The sequence below is a fragment of the Elephas maximus genome, chromosome 16 (assembly GCF_024166365.1).
Source record: "Elephas maximus indicus isolate mEleMax1 chromosome 16, mEleMax1 primary haplotype, whole genome shotgun sequence".
Classification (NCBI taxonomy): domain Eukaryota; kingdom Metazoa; phylum Chordata; class Mammalia; order Proboscidea; family Elephantidae; genus Elephas; species Elephas maximus.
In genome coordinates this window covers 51,974,958-51,992,900 of record NC_064834.1, presented here as the reverse complement: position 1 = coordinate 51,992,900, position 17,943 = coordinate 51,974,958, and the positions used below count along the sequence as shown (strand labels likewise).

At 41.1% G+C, this 17,943-nt stretch overlaps 1 protein-coding gene across 1 annotated transcript in view; it reads left to right on the top strand.

The window, feature by feature from the left end:
• Window positions 1-17,943, top strand: part of PKD2L1 (polycystin 2 like 1, transient receptor potential cation channel) — a 54,164-nt gene that overhangs the window by 8,467 nt on the left and 27,754 nt on the right. The window lies entirely within an intron of this gene.

Here is a 17,943-nt window from a genome sequence, read left to right as displayed (position 1 = left end):
GAAGCAGATGAAAAGATAGAAAGGTGAACCATGGAAGCATAAAAAACTGTAGATGATAAGGCAGTTGGATCAGATACCATGAGGCCTGTAAACAGGAGGGTGCTGCTCTGTACGCCGTCAATTACTTCTTTAAGAACGTGTGCAACAAGCAAATTTTGGCTAGTTTAATAGACTTTGGTGTATATGTGGGTATTGATTAAAGCTGTAGATTGGACCATACAACTAAGGTGTCTCCTTTTGCTAGGTGCTTTTTACCTTACAGAAGGTTCTGTTTCTTTTAGGGTGCATGAATCTTTTGAAAGGAGAATCTGAAGGTCTGATAAGTGTTGACAGGAGAGTTCATCATCCTTATGAATCACCCACATTTGCCCTCTGGGAAAGCTGAGCAGAAAGTACTTGTCCCTGGATGTACTCTGATGGGACTTGCTGTGCTAGAGATAGCAGGCAGTTCTGAGTATTTGACAATCACTCAGCATGGAATGAAAGGAATCGGGGCGTGTGGGGAACAACAGCCAACCCAGTGTACACTGTGTGGGGCCCGTTTGATTCCTTTCAGCAAAGGACTGTCAGGAATTCATTTGCTGACACTGATTTTTTTTTTTTTTTTTTACCCTTAACCATCTGCTAGGAAGGAGTGCTCCTCTTCTTTTTCAGATCCTATGACAGCAGCTGAAACCCAAAGGCAAAGAGCCTTCCTTTCTAAATGACTCAAATGTCTCTATATCCAGATTAGCCTTTGGAACAGGATTGGGAGGTTTCTAACCCTCCAGAGTTAACAGTGAACCATTTCTGACTCCTCTTAATGGGGCTGGACAGCCTGGAAGCTTGGATCCTGGAAGCCCAGAAACCAAATCACTCATGTTCTCTACGTTATGAGATCTCAGTGCACTGGTGAATGCCAGACAGCCTGTGATTTGCCAAAGTCTGAGTCATGGACTCAGCCCGATAATTATAGAATCACTGAGCAGCCAGGGGCTTTCAAGGGCATCCGGTTCAAGGATACAGAAGGTACAGCCATTCCTCCAATGATCCCTCCTAAGGAACCTTGTCAGGTGGCCAGTTAGCCTCACACTGGGGAGTATTGATGAGGATTTCACTGTTTCACAGGGAAACTCATTCCACTGTTGGGAAAAGCTCTACTTATTTCCTTCAGTCAACAGGCACCTGGGGAGCCCCCTCTTCTGTTGCAAACATTGGACCGAAGGATACGGAGGTGACTGATACTTGGACCTTTCTCCTTAAGGGACTCACCTTCTACTTTTTAGAACTTTATTTCTTCTATCCAGTCATCTACTTCCTTATTATTCTCTGAAGCAGTATGTGACAGCTCTTTAACCATTTGAATGTAGCTATCATTTTTCTCCTTGGTCACCTGTTCTCCAGGTTAAATAACTTTAACTTTTCTTGCGAAACCAGCCATGATAGCATGGTTTCTAGAGGTGGTATTGTGCAGAGGCTGAAAACATGGGCTCTGAATTTACACAGACTTGGGTTCAAACATCAGGCTCTACCATGTACCAGTTGAGGGATTTTGAGCAAGTTGCTTAACATCTCTGAGTTTCAGTTTCCTTATCTGTACCTACCAAATTCAATAGGATTGTGTGAGCATTACATGAGATAATATCCATTAAGTCATTTACTCAGTGCCTGACATATAAAAAAAAAAAAAATAAAAACCCTTTGCTGTCCAGTTAATCCCAACTGATAGTGACCTTACAAGACAGAGTAGAACTGCTCCATAGGGTTTCCAAGGAGCGGTTGGTAGATTTGAACTGCTGACCTTTTGGTTAGCAGCTGATCTCTTAACCACTGAGCCACCAGGGCTCTGCCTGACATATAGTAAAAATTATTTCATAATGTGCACAACCCTGGTTGCCTGTCTCCAGAACTGGTCTTATGATTCCCAGTACTGGACAAAATACTCCACAGGCAATCTGAGAAGTACAGAGTGGTGTGGTGATACTATTTTCTCCATTGTATCCGTATTTGGGGGATCTATGAGGACAAGCAAGGAGCCCTGGTGGCACAGTGGTTAAGCACTTGGCTGCTAACCAAAAGGTTGCTCAGAGGGAGAAAGATATGGCAGTCTGCTTCTATAAAGATTTACGGCCTTACAAGTGGTATGGGGCAGTTCTACTCTGTTCTACAGAGCTGCTATGAGTTGACTCAATGGCAAGGGTTTTTTTTTTTTTGATATGAGTACTGTGGAGGAATGATGTCTGAGCTAGAACTTGAAAGATGAGGAATATTTATTCCCTTGAAAGGGAGATGAAGAGGAGGAAATTTCCAGGAAGAGAGAATAATATCTCAGTATCTGCCAAGGTCCAGAGATGACAGAGGGCACAGTGAAGTAGGAGTAAGTACATCAGTGTGGCTGGAACGGAGAGTTTGAGGAGCACTGTGGTAAAACGTGAGGCTGGCGATATAAGCGGGGACAGATAATGAATGACCTTACAAGCAATGATAAGGAATTTGGTTATCCTGAGTGCTGTGATGGGGGAGGGGGTGCCATTGAAGGATTATAAGCATAGGAGTGATATGATAAATTTTGAGGAGATGATAGACTCATAGACCTTGGATCAAAAAGTTATCTCTGGGAAGGTTGAGTAGGAAAGACAACAGGCCTTTGCTAAGCATATTAATGGGCTGTCTTATTTTACCCTCACAACAACCTTATCGGGACCACTGAATCAGTTAAGCATTAGGGCTCTGAAGTCAGGCTGTTTGGGTTCAAGGCCTGGCACTGCCAATTATCAGCTGTGTGGCAAGTTTCCTAAACTCTCTTAGTCTTGGATAATGATCATACCTGCCTGGTAAGATTGTTGTGAGGATTAAAGAAAATATCACACTAATATTCTTAGATCAAGGAGCCCTGATGACGCAGTGGTTAAGTACTCAGCTGCTAACAGAAAGGTTGGCAGTTTGAACCCACCAGTGGCTCTGTGTGGGAAAAGACCTGGCAATCTGCTTTCTTAAATATTATAGCCTAGGAAACCCTATGGGGCAGTTCTACTGTGTCCTATAGGGTTGCTATGAGTCAAAATTGACTCGATAACATACAACAACAACATGCTTAGATCAGTCTCTGGCACATGGTAGGTCATATCTATTATTATCTTCAATTCACAACAGACACCACAAAACTGTACCGCAGGGTTATGAACCCAATCACTGATGGGGGTTGAGGAAGAGAGTATTAACGTGATGCCTTTAAACCTCTGAAAAATAGTGAAGACCTTGAAATCATTATACTATCGACGATGTGTCATTGTTATGAATTGAATTATGTCCCCCTCCCCCAAATATGTGTTGTAAATCCTAACCTCTATGCCTATGGTTATTATCACATTTGGGGGAAAAAAAAAAACCATCGCTGTCAAGTTGATTCCTACTCATAGTGACCCTGTAGAACTGCCGCATACGATTTTCAAGGAGTGCCTGGTGGATTTGAACTGCCGACCTTTTGGTTAGCTGCCATAGCTCTTAACCACTATGCCACCAGGGTTTCCCATGTGGGAATGGGTTGTCTTTGTTATGTTAATGAGGCAGAATTAGTGTAGGGTTGCAGGGTGTATTTTGAGTCAATCTCTTTTGAGATATAAAAGAGATTAAACAAGTGAGCAGAGGCAGAGATGGGGGAAGAGAAATGCCAAGCCACATGAAGATTACCCAGGAGCAGAAGCACAGAAGAGACGAGGACCTTCCTTCAGAGTGGGCAGAGGGAGAAAGCCTTCCCCTAGAGCCAACACCCAGAATTTGTACTTCTGGCCTTCTAAACTGTGATAAAATAAATTTGTTTGTTACAGCTACCCATTTGTGGTATTTCTGTTATAGCAGCACTAGATAACCAAGAGAGCCATTAACTGCCTTTGACCTTGAGAACTGAAGTCTCCACCCACAAAGTGCCAGCCTCCACAAGACCTTACTCATGAAACAGAATTTAGAGGCCTTTGCATTCTGATAGTTCCTACAATATATAGTAAAATAAGACTAATCCTAGTTTCCTAACCCCCATCCTCTTCCTGTCTCTTTCTTCCTTCTGGCAAACCTTTAGGCAACATCAAGCTCTGGACATAGCCTCTGTAGGGCCACTTTGATGCTCTCCAAGGCACTGGCCTCACCCCTATGTGGCCTCAGCTCCCTATCAGCCTCCCTGAACTCTGGCCATTTGCAACTAGACTATGCATTCTCAATGGGTATGATGTAACCCACAAGGGAGTGAAAATTGTTTCTTGGAGGGCAAAAAATCTTAGATCTTACAATGGTTTGTGGCCTTCCAAAGGGACACAGTACATGAGCAGATTTAGAGTCTATCTGTGATTTTACAATATTATTGGAGGAGCAGGTTAGGAAGAAAATGTCTAGGTGGGGGGAGGGGGGCAGGGTGGTGATTGGTCATTCAGAACCATCACTAATGGGTGGAGTTGGTCCTGCCCCAGCTATTCCTCCACAGAACAAATGCTGGAGAATTTTACCCAGTTGCATTGCATTATACTTTCGCTTATAATTAATTATATCATAAACAAAATCCATTACCATCAAGTTGATCCTGACTCATAGTGGCTCTATGGGACAGAGTAGAACTGCCCCATGGGACTGCTGCCCCAAGGAACAGCTGGTGGATTCAAACTGCTGACCTTTTGCTTAGCTGCCAAGTGCTTAACCACTGTGCCACAGGGCTCCTCATGATAAACATTTTCTCATAATTCTAAGTGGCTTTTATATTTTCGTTTTAATGACTACAGTCATACCACAGAAATATTTCTCTTATTTGGTATTTGTGTTTTATAGATAAATATATCTATGGCTGCTGCTTTTTTACTTTTGTTGAATTATTTCCTTGGCAACTTCCAGGGAGAGGGACTACTAGGCCAAAAGATAGTAAATATCTCTTTAGTACCTGCTACGTGTTGTTATTTTGCCTCTGTAAAGGATTATACAATTTTATTATACCACAAGTGCTGTAAGAATCATACCAATTTTGTCACAACGTTATGAACATAAGATATTCTCATTTATAATTTTTATTATCAAACAAATAGAAAATGGTATAATTTGGCCTTAATTTATTTGTCTTTGATTACTGGTGAGGATGGACAGTTTTCTCATGTTTTAATTTACTTTCTGTATTTATTTTTGTATAAATTGTATTAAAAAGCTATATTTTAGGAGGGATAAGGAGAGGGAATGGTAGATGTAGCTTGGAGCATTTGACCCTAGGTAAAGGACCAACCACCAGGGGTCTCATTTCTCGGATCTGGTTTTGTGGAGGTGGAAAGAATAGTCAACAAATTTAGGCATTACCTTAACAGCAATTTGGCCTGGGATGGGCCCAGTAAGCTATAGTGGTCAGCTGTAGTGATTTCGTCTCCCTTTTGTTCTATTCTAGGGGACAGTCGTGGTTTGATGGTAGAATTCTCACCTTCCATGTGCAGACAGTTTGATTCTTGGCCAAAGCACCTCATGCCAGCTACCACTCATTTGTCAGTGAAGGCTTGGGCATTGCTATGATGCTGAACAGGCTTCAGCAGAGCTTCCAGACTAAGACTAGGAAGAAGGGCCTGGTGGTCTACTTCTGAAAATCAGCCAATGAAAACCCTATGGATCACAAGGGTCTGATCCCATTGTGTAGATCGCCGCCATGAGTCAGGGTCGCCACAAGTCTGGGCCCAGTTCACAGCAGCTAACAGCAATGATAACATGCTCTGTTCTAGGAACTGAGCAGACTTAGAACCAGGGCTATTTGGAGTCTCATCTGGTTAAAGTGGAGCTATCTTTTTATGCAGGCAATGTGGGTGAACCATCAATCTTCTAATAATAGCCACTGCTATCAATTGTGTAGCCTGTTAAAGCTTACAAAGAGCTTTTACATCTATTATCTCATATGATCCCAACAGCAATCCTGTAAGGGATAGATATTTTTTATTATTGCCCTTCCACAGATTAGAGCACTCTTAATATTGTTATTATGAATAGTTCCGGAATGATTGGTCATTCAGAACCATCATTGATGGGTGGAGTTCGTCCTGGCCCAGCTATTCCTCAGCAGAGCAAATGCTGGAAAGTGAGCTTCCTGCCTCCCCTTCATCACCCCCACCACATATACGTATCACCACCATTATCTTTATGAAAGGGCTTCCAGCCCTTTGTCTTCTTGGCGGGATGGCAGTAGCCTTTTGTTGATGGAGAAAACATTGAACGTCTTTGTGCAGAAAGAATGACTGTTTGTTTTAGGAGACAGTATTGTTATCTCAAAGGGGCACCTGGATCTTGCTCTGTATGGAAGAGGCTCTGAGCCAGGACAAGGCTGGATCTGGTAACCATGGATTTAGGGAGGAGGGTAGACTCTCAGCTTTTGGTGATTCATGTTTATTTATTAATTAATGTCAATTAGATGCTCTTTATCAATCGCTGGTCCTAAAAAATGCCTGTCTCTCTACACTCTGCTTTGTTTTAGTGAATTTCAAGGCTCTATCCGTAGATTCAAGAAGCCTTGGTGGCACAGTGGTTAAAGCCCTTGGCTCCTAACCAAAAGTTCAGCGCCTCGAACACACCAGCCACTCTGCAGGAGAAAGATGTGGTGGTCTGCTTCCATAAAGATTTACAACCTTAGAAAGAAGGCCTATGGGGCAGCTCTACTCTGTGCTATCAGGTCGCTATTAGTCAGAATCAACTCGACAGCAATGGATTTTTTGGATCCATAGATTCAGGATGCCTGGTGGTACAAGGGTGAAGCATTTGGCTGCTAATTGAAAGGTTGGCTGTTTGAACCCACCCAGCAACTCCATGGGAGAAAGACCTGGAGATCTGCTTCTGTAAAGATTACAGCCTAGAAAACCCAGTTCTCCTGTCACATGGGTTCGCTACGAGTCGAAATCGACGCGATGACATTTAACAACTGTATCCATAGATTCAGTCACCACTCATCTGTCAGTGAAGGCTTGTGGGTGGTTCTGATGTTGAACAGATTTCAGTGGAGCTTTCAGACTAAGACAGACTAGTTAATTGCTCCCAAAGGGGTGAGACCAGTGGAATATCTTAGATGGCCGCTTGGAGGCTTTTAAGACCCCAGATGCTAAGAAAAGCCTGGTAATCTACTTCAGAAAATCAGCCAATGAAAACCCGATGGATCACAATGGTTTGATTCTGTTGTGCATAGGGTCACCATGATTCCAGGTCTGACTGGAGGGTGGCTAACGATGACAACAATCCATAGACTGGTAGAATCTTGCATTAGTAGGCGAGGTTTAAGTGAGTTTAGGGATTGGGAAAATGATGACTTTCTTGACTGGGCATTACTAGATTCTAGAAATGTACTGGAGGTTCAGGAAGTGTCTGTGGGTGAACCCTTATGTGGCTGTAATGATGGCAGAAAATAGCTGGATACGTAGAACCATAACATTATAGAGGGCACAGTGGTATGGTGGAGAGAACTTGAGACCTGGAATCAGGCAGTCTAGTTCGGAAGATGGTGCCATCAGTTATTAACTATATGCCTTTGGCAAGATAGACCAAGATATTGAATCTCTTAGGGATTTGATTTCCTTATCAAATTTCCTATCAAATGAGGATAATTTCTGACTTATGAGGTTGATAGGAAGTGAACAAGGGACTTAGTACAGTGCCTAGCTTTCAATAAATATCAGTTGCCATTTCACATCAGGTACAAATGAGGAAAACATGGAAATATAAAGTAACCTGCTAGGATCCTGGGACCAGTTTGAAAGCACTAGGATAATGCTTGTCAAGGATTAAAAACCCTCTAGAAGTGATTGTCAGGGATCAAGAATGACTATGGGATGATTTCATGTCTTTTAGAAGTATATTTATTTTTTTCTTTTTTATTCTACTTTAAATGAAGGCTTACAGAACAAACTAGTTTCTCAATAAACAGTTAGTATGCATATTGTTTTATGACATTGGTTAACAACCCCATGAGATGTCAACACTCTCCCTTCTTGACCTTGGATTCCCTATTACCAGCTTTCCTGTCCCCTCCTGCCTTCTAGTTCTTGCCTCTGGGCTGTCGTGCCCCTTTAGTCTCATTTTGTTTTATGGGTCTGTCTAATCTTTGGTTGAAGGGTGAACCTTGGGAGTAACTTCATTACTGAGCTAAAAGGGTGTCCAGGGGCCACACACTTGGGGTTTCTCCAGTCTCTGTCAGGCCAGTGAGTCTGGTCTTTCTTGTGAGTTAGAATTTTGTTCTACGTTTTTCTCCAGCTCTGTCGAGAACACTCTACTGTGATCCCTGTCAGAGCAGTCAGTGGTGGTAGCTGGGCACCATCTAATTGTACTGGACTCAGTCTGGTGGAGGCCGTGGCAGATGTGGTCCATTAGTCCTTTGGACTAATCTTTCCCTTGTATCTTTAGTTTTCTTCATCCTTCCTTGTTCCCAAAGGGGTGAGACCAGTGGAATATCTTAGATGGCCGCTCAGAGCCTTTTAAGACCCCAGATGCTACTCACCAAAGTAAAACGTACATACAGCATTTTCTTTATAAACTATGTTATGCCAGTTGAGCTAGATGTTCCCCGAGACCATGGTTCCCACAGCCCTCAGCCCAGCAATTCTATCCCTCAGGGAGTTTGGATGTGTATATGGAGCTTCCATGACCTTGCCTTGTACAAGTTGTGCTGGCTTCCCCAGTATTGTGTACTGTCTTACCTTTCATCAAAGTTACCACTTGTCTATTTAGTGTTTTTCCATCTCTACCCCTTCCTTCCCTCATAACCACCAAAGTTTGTTTCTTTTTGTGTATAAACCTTCTCATGAATTTTTACAGTAGTGGTCACATAAAATATTTGTCTTTTTGTGATTGACTTATTTCACTCAGCATAATGTCCTCCAGATTCATCCATGTTATAAGATGTAGAAGCATATTTGGATACCCAGTGGCCCACCCATACGCAAAGAATTACTAAGTCCTTCTGGTACTAGGGCGAGGTGATCTGAGCCAGCTCACCCTAATAATAGGAATTTAGGCCCCACCTGGAGTCCTCGAGTGGTGCACACAGTTAAGCATGCGGCAACCTACTGCAAGATTGGTGGTTTGAACCTACCCAGAGGTGCCTCAAAAGAAAGACCTGGTAATCTGTTTCACCATGAAAACCCTATGGAGCTCAGTTCTACTCTGCAACCCATCGAGTTAGAATCGACTCAATGGCACCTGCTTTTTTTTTTTTTTTAGGCCCCGCTTGGTAAGTGCAGTGGTTAAGAGCTGTGGCGAGCTACGGCTGCTAACCAAAAGGTCAGCGGTTCGAATCTACTAGCTGCTCCTAGGAAACTCTATGGGGCAGTTCTACTCTATCCTATAGGGTCAGTATGAGTCAGAATTGACTGACTGCAACAGGTTTGGTTTGGTTTGGTTTGGTTTGGTGATATGCAGCTATTTAACCAACTTGCTTTGGCCCATATTTGCTGTAGCAGAATTCCCTGGTGTCCCAGGGTCGGGATCATTGTTACGAGACTGGTGGGTCTGGACACATCCTGTTGTCCAATGCTGAGTGACAGACCGTCATTTACATTCGCCCAGTGTGGGGTTAAGTCATTGGTCTCTAGGAATACAGAAGTACATTTAAGTACCAAATTCATTCCCAAGATCAGGGAAAGGTTTTCGTTTTCCCACTAAGGATTATGCTTAGATTAAGTCCAGAAGAGCAAGGAACACTAGCTGATGACTTCTAGGCACTCAAGATCGTTATACAGGAGATCAGGCTGGGGCACTACTGGTGTGAGTGGCCAGAGAAAGTGCATCTAGCTCATATTCATAAGGCATGAGTTTTCCAACTTGTGTGTAGCCATATTTTCTTCATGTACTTCAACTGAAACAACATATTACAACAGATTCAATGCAGAAGCAGACAGGAGAATCCAGCTTTTTCTATTCGACCAGACATTAAAAACAGATTTGCAAAAATGTAAAACAGTGCCACTTTTCTCACTAGAACTTTTTTGTTTTAGAAAATATGGTTTTTTTTTTTAGAAAAATGTGTTATTTATGTTTACATATAATGGGTTTAATATCATTATTTTCAAATGAATTAGTAAGTACTTAAGTTTTCCCTCAGTTTTAATTTCTAAGCCCAAGAAAACCAAAACCAGTGCCTTTGAGTCGATTCCAACTCATAGCGACCCCATAGGACAGACTAGAACTGCACATAGAGTTTCCAAGGAGCGCCTGGTGGATTCGAACTGCCGACCCTTTGGTTAGCAGCCATAGCACTTAACCACTACCCCACCAGGGTTTTCTTTAATTTCTAGTAAGGTTAAATATTAATAGCTATAACCCAAATAAACAATCTTTGGAGTCCTCAATAATTTTTAAGAGTTCAAAGGGGTCCTGAGACTAAAATGTTTGAGAAATGCTGGTTTAGAGAATGAGTCTGAGCTGGTCACCTCAGATTACTTCCCAGTGTAGGGGCAAAAGACAGATGAAATGATGTGAACCTATTAGTAAAAGGTTCAAACTAAGGACCAGACCCTGGGCATTCACACTTTCATTCATGCAAACGTTCACAAGTCCTACTGTGTGCCAGGCTCTAGGCTAGTGCTACCAAAAAAATAAAAACCCATTGTCATCGAGTGGATTATGACTCAGAAATACATGAGACACACCCTCTGCCTTCAAGGAGTGAGGGTGACCAACATATAAAGCAATAATGATATACAGAGTAGTGAGTGCTACAGCAGAGGTGTGGTCTGGGATCAGGGTGAAATGTAGGGGACAAAGTGCTCGAGAAGGCTTGAGGACTTGCAGATCCCAGAGGCAGACAGCTATTCAAGTTTAAGGAAGTCTAGAGTCATTGCCCCCACATGTCTTATCAGTTTTTCCTACTGTGGTGGCTTGTTTATTGGTCCAGTTGTGAGGATTATTGTTTTCTTTATCTTTAAGTGTAATCCAGAGCAAGGGGATACTGCATGGTTTAAAATCAGGAAAGTTGTATTTCAGGGCTGTATCCTTTTACCATACTTATTCAATCTGTATGTTGAGCAAATAATCAGAGAAGCTGGACTATATGAAGAAGAATGGGGCACCAGGATTGGAGAAAGACTTATTAACAGCCTGTGACATGCAGATGACACAACCTTGCTTGCTGAAAGAGGACTTGAAACCTGAGGGTGTTTTTCACCCCGAATCCCAGCCCTGACAGCCATTGTGTTCATAGAGCCTCTATTATTCCATCAATCCAACTGTTGAAGCATTCAAAGTCCCTTGGGCTTTCCCAGTTCTATAAATTTATCCTGTAGCTCCTGCCACTCCTACCACCTGGCTTGTTGAGAAGTTCTATGAAATATCTCTACCTATTTCTTGGCACACTAGATCCAGCATGGCTTTGATTATATAAGTAATTTTGGGGTGTCCTGAGTCTCTGAGTCAGTATTGAATTGATGGCAACAGGTTTTTTTTTTTGGTGGAGGGGGCAAGGAATTATCCTTACAGGGTGATCTCACATTCTTGTGAAATAAAATACAATGTCCTGAAACTGTCCTTTCTTTTGCCTCCCCAACGGCCTTTGATAATAGTTTCACAATAGCTTAACTAGCACTTGAACACCGTCTCCTGTTGGAAAAGAACCAGCTCTCATCAACTTTCCCAATGACTATCTCAGGGAGATCATTAAAATTACTGCCTTGATTTCTCAGGGATCCATTAACTGTTGCTGCCCCCATGCCAAACTATGAACAAAATTTCTTCTCCCCATATCTGAAACAATTAATAGTTATCTCCCAATACCTTTTATTCCCTTCATACATTTAGTATCATTTTATTTAGGAACACGTGACCGCCCAACTAAATACCCAGTCTCCAGTGCAGCTAGGTGTGGTGACCATTTGATTAAATTTTGGCCAATGGGACACAAGTGGGGTGCGGTGCTTCTACTTACAACTTCCAGCTCATGTTCTTAAAAGGAATAAACCCTACTTTCCAACTTTCTGCTAGCCAGAGTACAGAATTGGTAGCAGGAGCTGGAGGATGAAATAGGAGCCATGTAGTAAGGATGGCAAAGCAATGAGGTAAAAGGACCCCGAGCCCTACATGGTTGTGAAGTGCCATATCAGTCCAGGGCATTTTATTCTCCAGACTGTTGTGTGAGAGAGATAAACTACCTTATTGAAGCTACTGTTATGTTGACCTTATTATTGTGGCTAAAACAATATTCCAACTGATGAACTTCATTTGCATATATCCATGTCAGATGGGTACTTTGCAAAAAAGACTTTTCTAAGAAAATAAGGACGGGCATTGTTGACTTCAACTCTCCTGTTTCTCCTCAGGGCCCTCCAGCTTAGGAAGGGGCAGTTGGTTTTGAGTGTCAAAAACTTGAAGGGACAGAGGTTCCAGCAGAAGACTAGTGTAGACACAAAAAGGAACTATAAATTCAATGGCAGAAGAACCCCCATCTCTCAAAGCTTCTTTGTTAATTAATTGGGAAAAGGGGTCCCATTCCTGTCAAAGAGAGTCCTTTCAGAGAAGGACAGCTATCTTCCACTAAACAGTAATAAGGAGAAGAAGGGATTCAGTAGAGCAATTACCTGGGGAAGGAGAAGCACAAAGCAACTGCTGGCTCTGAGCTGGGAAGGTCTGCCAGCTGTTCAGAAGAGAGGACAAGAATATTCAGTCTCTACCATAACACAAGAATGGATAAAGTCAGGTTATTACCCGAGCTCATGATGATGATAATTAAAATAATCATTAGTCCTACCTCTTTAATAACAATATATTTAATCCCCAACTACATCTAAAAGGGGCCTGAGTCAGCTTACATTAAAAAGCACAGATACAATAAAATATAGCCCATTAGAACTAGAATAAATAAAAAGATTTAGCAAAAGAAGTGGGAAAAGAGGGGAGGAAGAGGACTTATACAAGAAAACTGAAGATAAAAGTACTGCAAATGAGAACAAACTCTGAGGTTCCTGGCAGCCAAAGCAAAGAAGAAAACACAAACAGGCTACATAGTTTTCATTGTTGATAAGAAAAAACATACCAGTTAAGGAGACGTTAACTTTGGGAAGAATTGGTGTTGGTGGTTTTTATATAAGGGACATAGAATATCATAATGGATGAAAACAATCAAAAAAATTGGAGCTACTTTTTACCTTTTTACTTGGTGGTTTCTTAAATCTGCCTCCCTTAAAACCCTCGTTAAATCCTCATCCTATAAGGGCCAGTTAGAGGATAAGGATACATACACACACACATACGCACATGTATACTGTATATGTATGTGTGTGTATTTTCATAGTGTGCAGTATGCTAGAGAGATCTGGCTTTATCCAGAAATAAAGCATGGAAAGCCTTGAGGAATTAATGGGTGGCATGTTCCTTGAATGTCTATTAGTTGGCTTTCCTAGCTCTAATTTTCTCAAAAATAATGGAATCTTTTTGGAAATGCCATGGTTTCCTTATAAGTAAGAACTATGTTGCAATGAATTAAAACCCAATGAAAGCTGGCTTAAACAATGATAGGATATATTGTTTCAGTAATGAAAGTTCAAAAGAGGGCAGGATTCAGCGCTGATCAGTCCAGTGGCTTAACGACATTACCAAAATTCTGTCTGTTTCTAGTACTTGGTTCTGCCAACTCGCACGATCAGTTTCATCTTAAGGCTAACTCCTCTAAGTTTTTCTCATTCATATCCAGTGGGAGAGAGAAGGCCCCAGAAGGTCCCAGGACTCTCTCTGTATGTCTCTTTGGCCTGAAATTGATTACATGTTCATCCTTGAACTCATAGCATGAATCTAATTTTGGGCTCTGTTTTTATTACCATTTCAATAACTGTATCATATTCCATTAAGTGCCTCAGTGATATTGTAACTTACTTAGCCGTTGCTTCCCCATAGAACATTTAGGTTATTTGCAATATTTTTGTTTATACCGTGAATAACTGAGGCAACATTTTTTATTGTGGTAAATATATGTATACATATATAACACAACATTTACCAATTCAACATTTTTTACATGTACAATTCAGTGACACAGATTACATTAATCATGTAGGCAATGTTTTTGTGTAGGTGGCCTTTTCCTTCTTCGGGACTTATCTATGTCACAGTACTATTCTTGGTATGAATTTCTACATTATTACACACTTATGGATTGAATTGTGTTCCCCAAAAATATGTGTTGTAAATCCTAACCTCTGCCGGTAGTTGTAATCCCATTTGTGAATGGGTTGTGTTAATGAGGCAGGGTTAGGTGTTAATGAGGATTTTGTTTGATAATTTCCACATTCTGTTGAATCATCTTTCTTGGGAATAGGCAAAAATATGGATCTCTTCCAGTACGTTGGCCAGGTAGCTGTCTTCCAAATTTCTTGGCATAGATGAGTGAGCACTTCCAGCGCTGCATCCGTTTGTTGAAACATCTTAATCAATATTCTGTCAATTTCTGGAGCCTTGTTTTTCGCCAGTGCCTTCAGTGCAGCTTGGGCCTCTGCGTTCAGTACCAAAGGTTCTTGGTCATATGCTACCTCTTGAAATGGTTGAATGTCACCCAATTCTTTTTGGTACGATGACTCTGTATATTCCGTCCACCTTTTTTGGATGCTTCCTGCGTCGTTTAATATTTTTCCCACAGAACCCTTCACTATTACAACTCGAGGCTTGAATTTTTTCTTCAGTTCTTTCAGCTTGAGGATTGCCAAGCATGTTCTTCCCTTTTGGTTTTCTATGTTCAGGTCTTTGCACATGTCATTATAACACTTTACTTTGTCTTCCGAAGCTGCCCTTTGCAATCTTCTGTTCAGCTGTTTTACTTCATAATTTCTTCATTTTGCTTTAGCTGCTCGATGTTCAAGAGCAAGTTTCAGAGTCTCCTCTGACATCCACTTTGGTCTTTTCTTTCTTTCCTGTTTTTTTTTTTTTTAATTTTTATTGTCATTTAAGTGAAAGTTTACAAATCAAGTCGGACTCTCATACAAAAACTTATAAACACCTTGCTATATACTTCTAATTGCTCTCCCCCTAATGAGACAACACACTCCTTGCCTCCACTCTCTCTTTTCATGTCTATTCGGCCAGCTTCTGATCCCCTCTACCCTCTCATGTCCCCTTCAGACAGGAAATGCCAACATAGTCTCATGGGTCTACTTGATCCAAAAAGCTCATTCTTCACCATTATCGTTGTCTATCTCATAGTCCAGACCAATCCCTGTCTGAAGAGTTGGCTTTGGGAATGAATGGTTCCTGTTTTGGGCTAACAGAAGGTCTGTGGACCATGACCTCCGGGGTCATTCTAGTCTCAGTCAGACCATTAAGTCTGGTCTTTTTACGAGAATTTGGGATCTGCATCCCACTGCTCTCCTGCTCCCTCAGGGGTTCTCTTTTGTGTTTCCTGTCAGGACAGTCATTGGTTGTAGCCAGGCACCATCTAGTTCTTCTGGTCTCAGGCTGATGTTGTCTCTGCTTTATGTGGCCCTTTCTGCCTCTTGGGCTCATAATTACCTTGTGTCCTTGGTGTTCTTCATTCTCTTTTGCTCCAGCTGGGTTGAGACCATTGATGCATCTTAGATGACTGCTTGCCAGCATTTAAGACCGCAGACGCCAGTCTCCAAAGTGGGATGCAGAATGTTTTCTTAATAGATTTTATTATGCCAATTGACTTAGATGTCCTTGGAAACCATGATCCCCAAACCCCCGCCCCTGCTACGCTGGCCTCTGAAGCATTTAGTTAATTCAGGAAACTTCTTTGCTTTTGGTTTAGTCCAGTTGTGCTGACCTCTCCTGTATTGTGTGTTGTCTTTCCCTTCACCTAAAATAGTCCTTATCTACTATTTAACTAGTGAAAACCCCTCTCCCTCCTTCCCTCCCTTCCCCCTCTCGTAACCATCAAAGAATATTCTCTTTTCTGTTTAAACTGTTTCTCAAGTTCTTATAATAGTGGTCTTATGCAATATTTGTCCTTTTGCAGCTGACTAATTTCACATAGCATAATGCCTTCCCGATTCCTCCATGTTATGAAATGTTTCACGGATTCATCATTGTTCTTTATGGATGGGTAATATTCCATTGTGTGAACATACCATAATTTATTTATTCATTCATCCATTGATGGGCACCTTGGTTGCTTCCACCTTTTTGCTATTGTAAACAGTGCTGCAAGGAACGTAGGTTTGCATATATCAGTTCGTGTAAAGGCTCTTATTTCTCTAGGATACATTCCAAGGAGTGGGATTGCTGGATCGTATGGCAGTTCTATTTCTAACTTTTTAAGGAAGCACCAAATCGATTTCCAAAGTGGTTGTACCATTTTACATTCCCACCAGCAGTGTATAAGTGTTTGAGTCTCTCCATAACCTCTCCAACATTTATTATTCTGTGTTTTTTGGATTAATGCCAGCCTTTTTGGAGTGAGATGGAATCTCATCGTAGTTTTGATTTGCATTTCTCTAATGGTTAATGATTGTGAGCATTTCCTGATGTATCTGTTAGCTACCTGAATGTTTTCTTAAGTGAAATGTCTGTTCATATCCTTTGCCCATTTTTTAATAGGGTTATATGCCTTTTTGTAGTTGAGTTTGATTTTTAGGAGCTCCCAGTTATCTTTTCTGTATTGTTAGTAATGTTTTGTATACTATTGATGCCATGTATTAGGGCTCCTAGTGTTGTTCCTGTTTTTTCTTCCGTGATCTTTATTGTTTTAGAGTTTATATTTAGGTTTTTGATCCAGTTTGAGTTTGTTTTTGTGCATGGTATGAGATATGGGTCTTGTATCATTTTTTTGCAGATGGATATCCAGTTATGCCAGCACTATTTGTTAAAAAGACTGTTCCCCATTTAACTGCTTTGGGCCCTTTGTCAAATATCGACTACTCATATGTGGATGGATTTATATCTGGATTCTCAATTCTGTTCCATTGGTCTATGTATCTGTTGTTGTACCACTACGAGTCTGTTTTGACTACTGTGGCAGTGTAATAGGTTCTAAAATCAGGTAGTGTGAGGCATCCTACGTTGTTCTTCTTTTTCAGTAATGCTTTACTTATCTGGGGCCTCTTTTGCTTGCATATGAAGTTGTTGAATTTTTTCTCCGTCTCATTAGAAAATGTCATTGGAATTTGGATCGGAATTGCATTGTATCTATAGATCGCTTTTGGTAGGATAGACATTTTTATAACAGTAAGTCTTCCTATCCATGAGCAAGGTATATTTTTCCACTTAAATAGGCCTCTTTTAGTTTCTTGCAGTAATATCTTGTAGTTTTCTATGTATAGGTCTTTTACATCTCTGGTAAGATTTATTCCTAAGTATTTTATCTTCTTGGGAGCTACTGTAAATGGCGTTGATTTGGTGATTTCCTCTTCAATGTTCTTTTTGTTGGTGTAGAGGAATCCAACTGAGTTTTGTATGTTTATCTTGTATCCTAATACTTTGCTGAACTCTTCTATTAGCTTCAGTAGCTTTCTTGAGGATTCTTTAGGGTTTTCCGTGTATAAGATCATGTCCTCTGCAAATAGAGACACTTTTACTTCTTCCTTACCAACCTGTATGCCCTTTATTTCTTTATCTAGCCTAATTGCTCTGGCTAGGACCTCCAGCACAATGTTGAATAAGAGTGGTGATAAAGCACATCCTTGTCTGGTTCCTGATCTCAAGGGGAATGCTTGGCTGTTGGCTTTGTATAAATGCCCTTTATTATGTTGAGGAATTTTCCTTCTATTCCTATTTTGCTGAGAGTTTTTACCATGAATGGGTGTTGAACTTTGTCAAATGCCTTTTCTGCATCGACTGATAAAATCATGTGGTTCTTGTCTTTTGTTTTACTTATATGATGGGTTACATTAATTGTTTTTCTAATGTTGAACCATCCCTGCATACCTGGTATGAGTCCCCCTTGCTCGTGGTGAATCATTTTTTTGATATGTTGTTGAATTCTATTGGCTAGAATTTTGTTGAGGATTTTTGCATCTAAGTTCATGAGGGATATAGGTCTCTAAT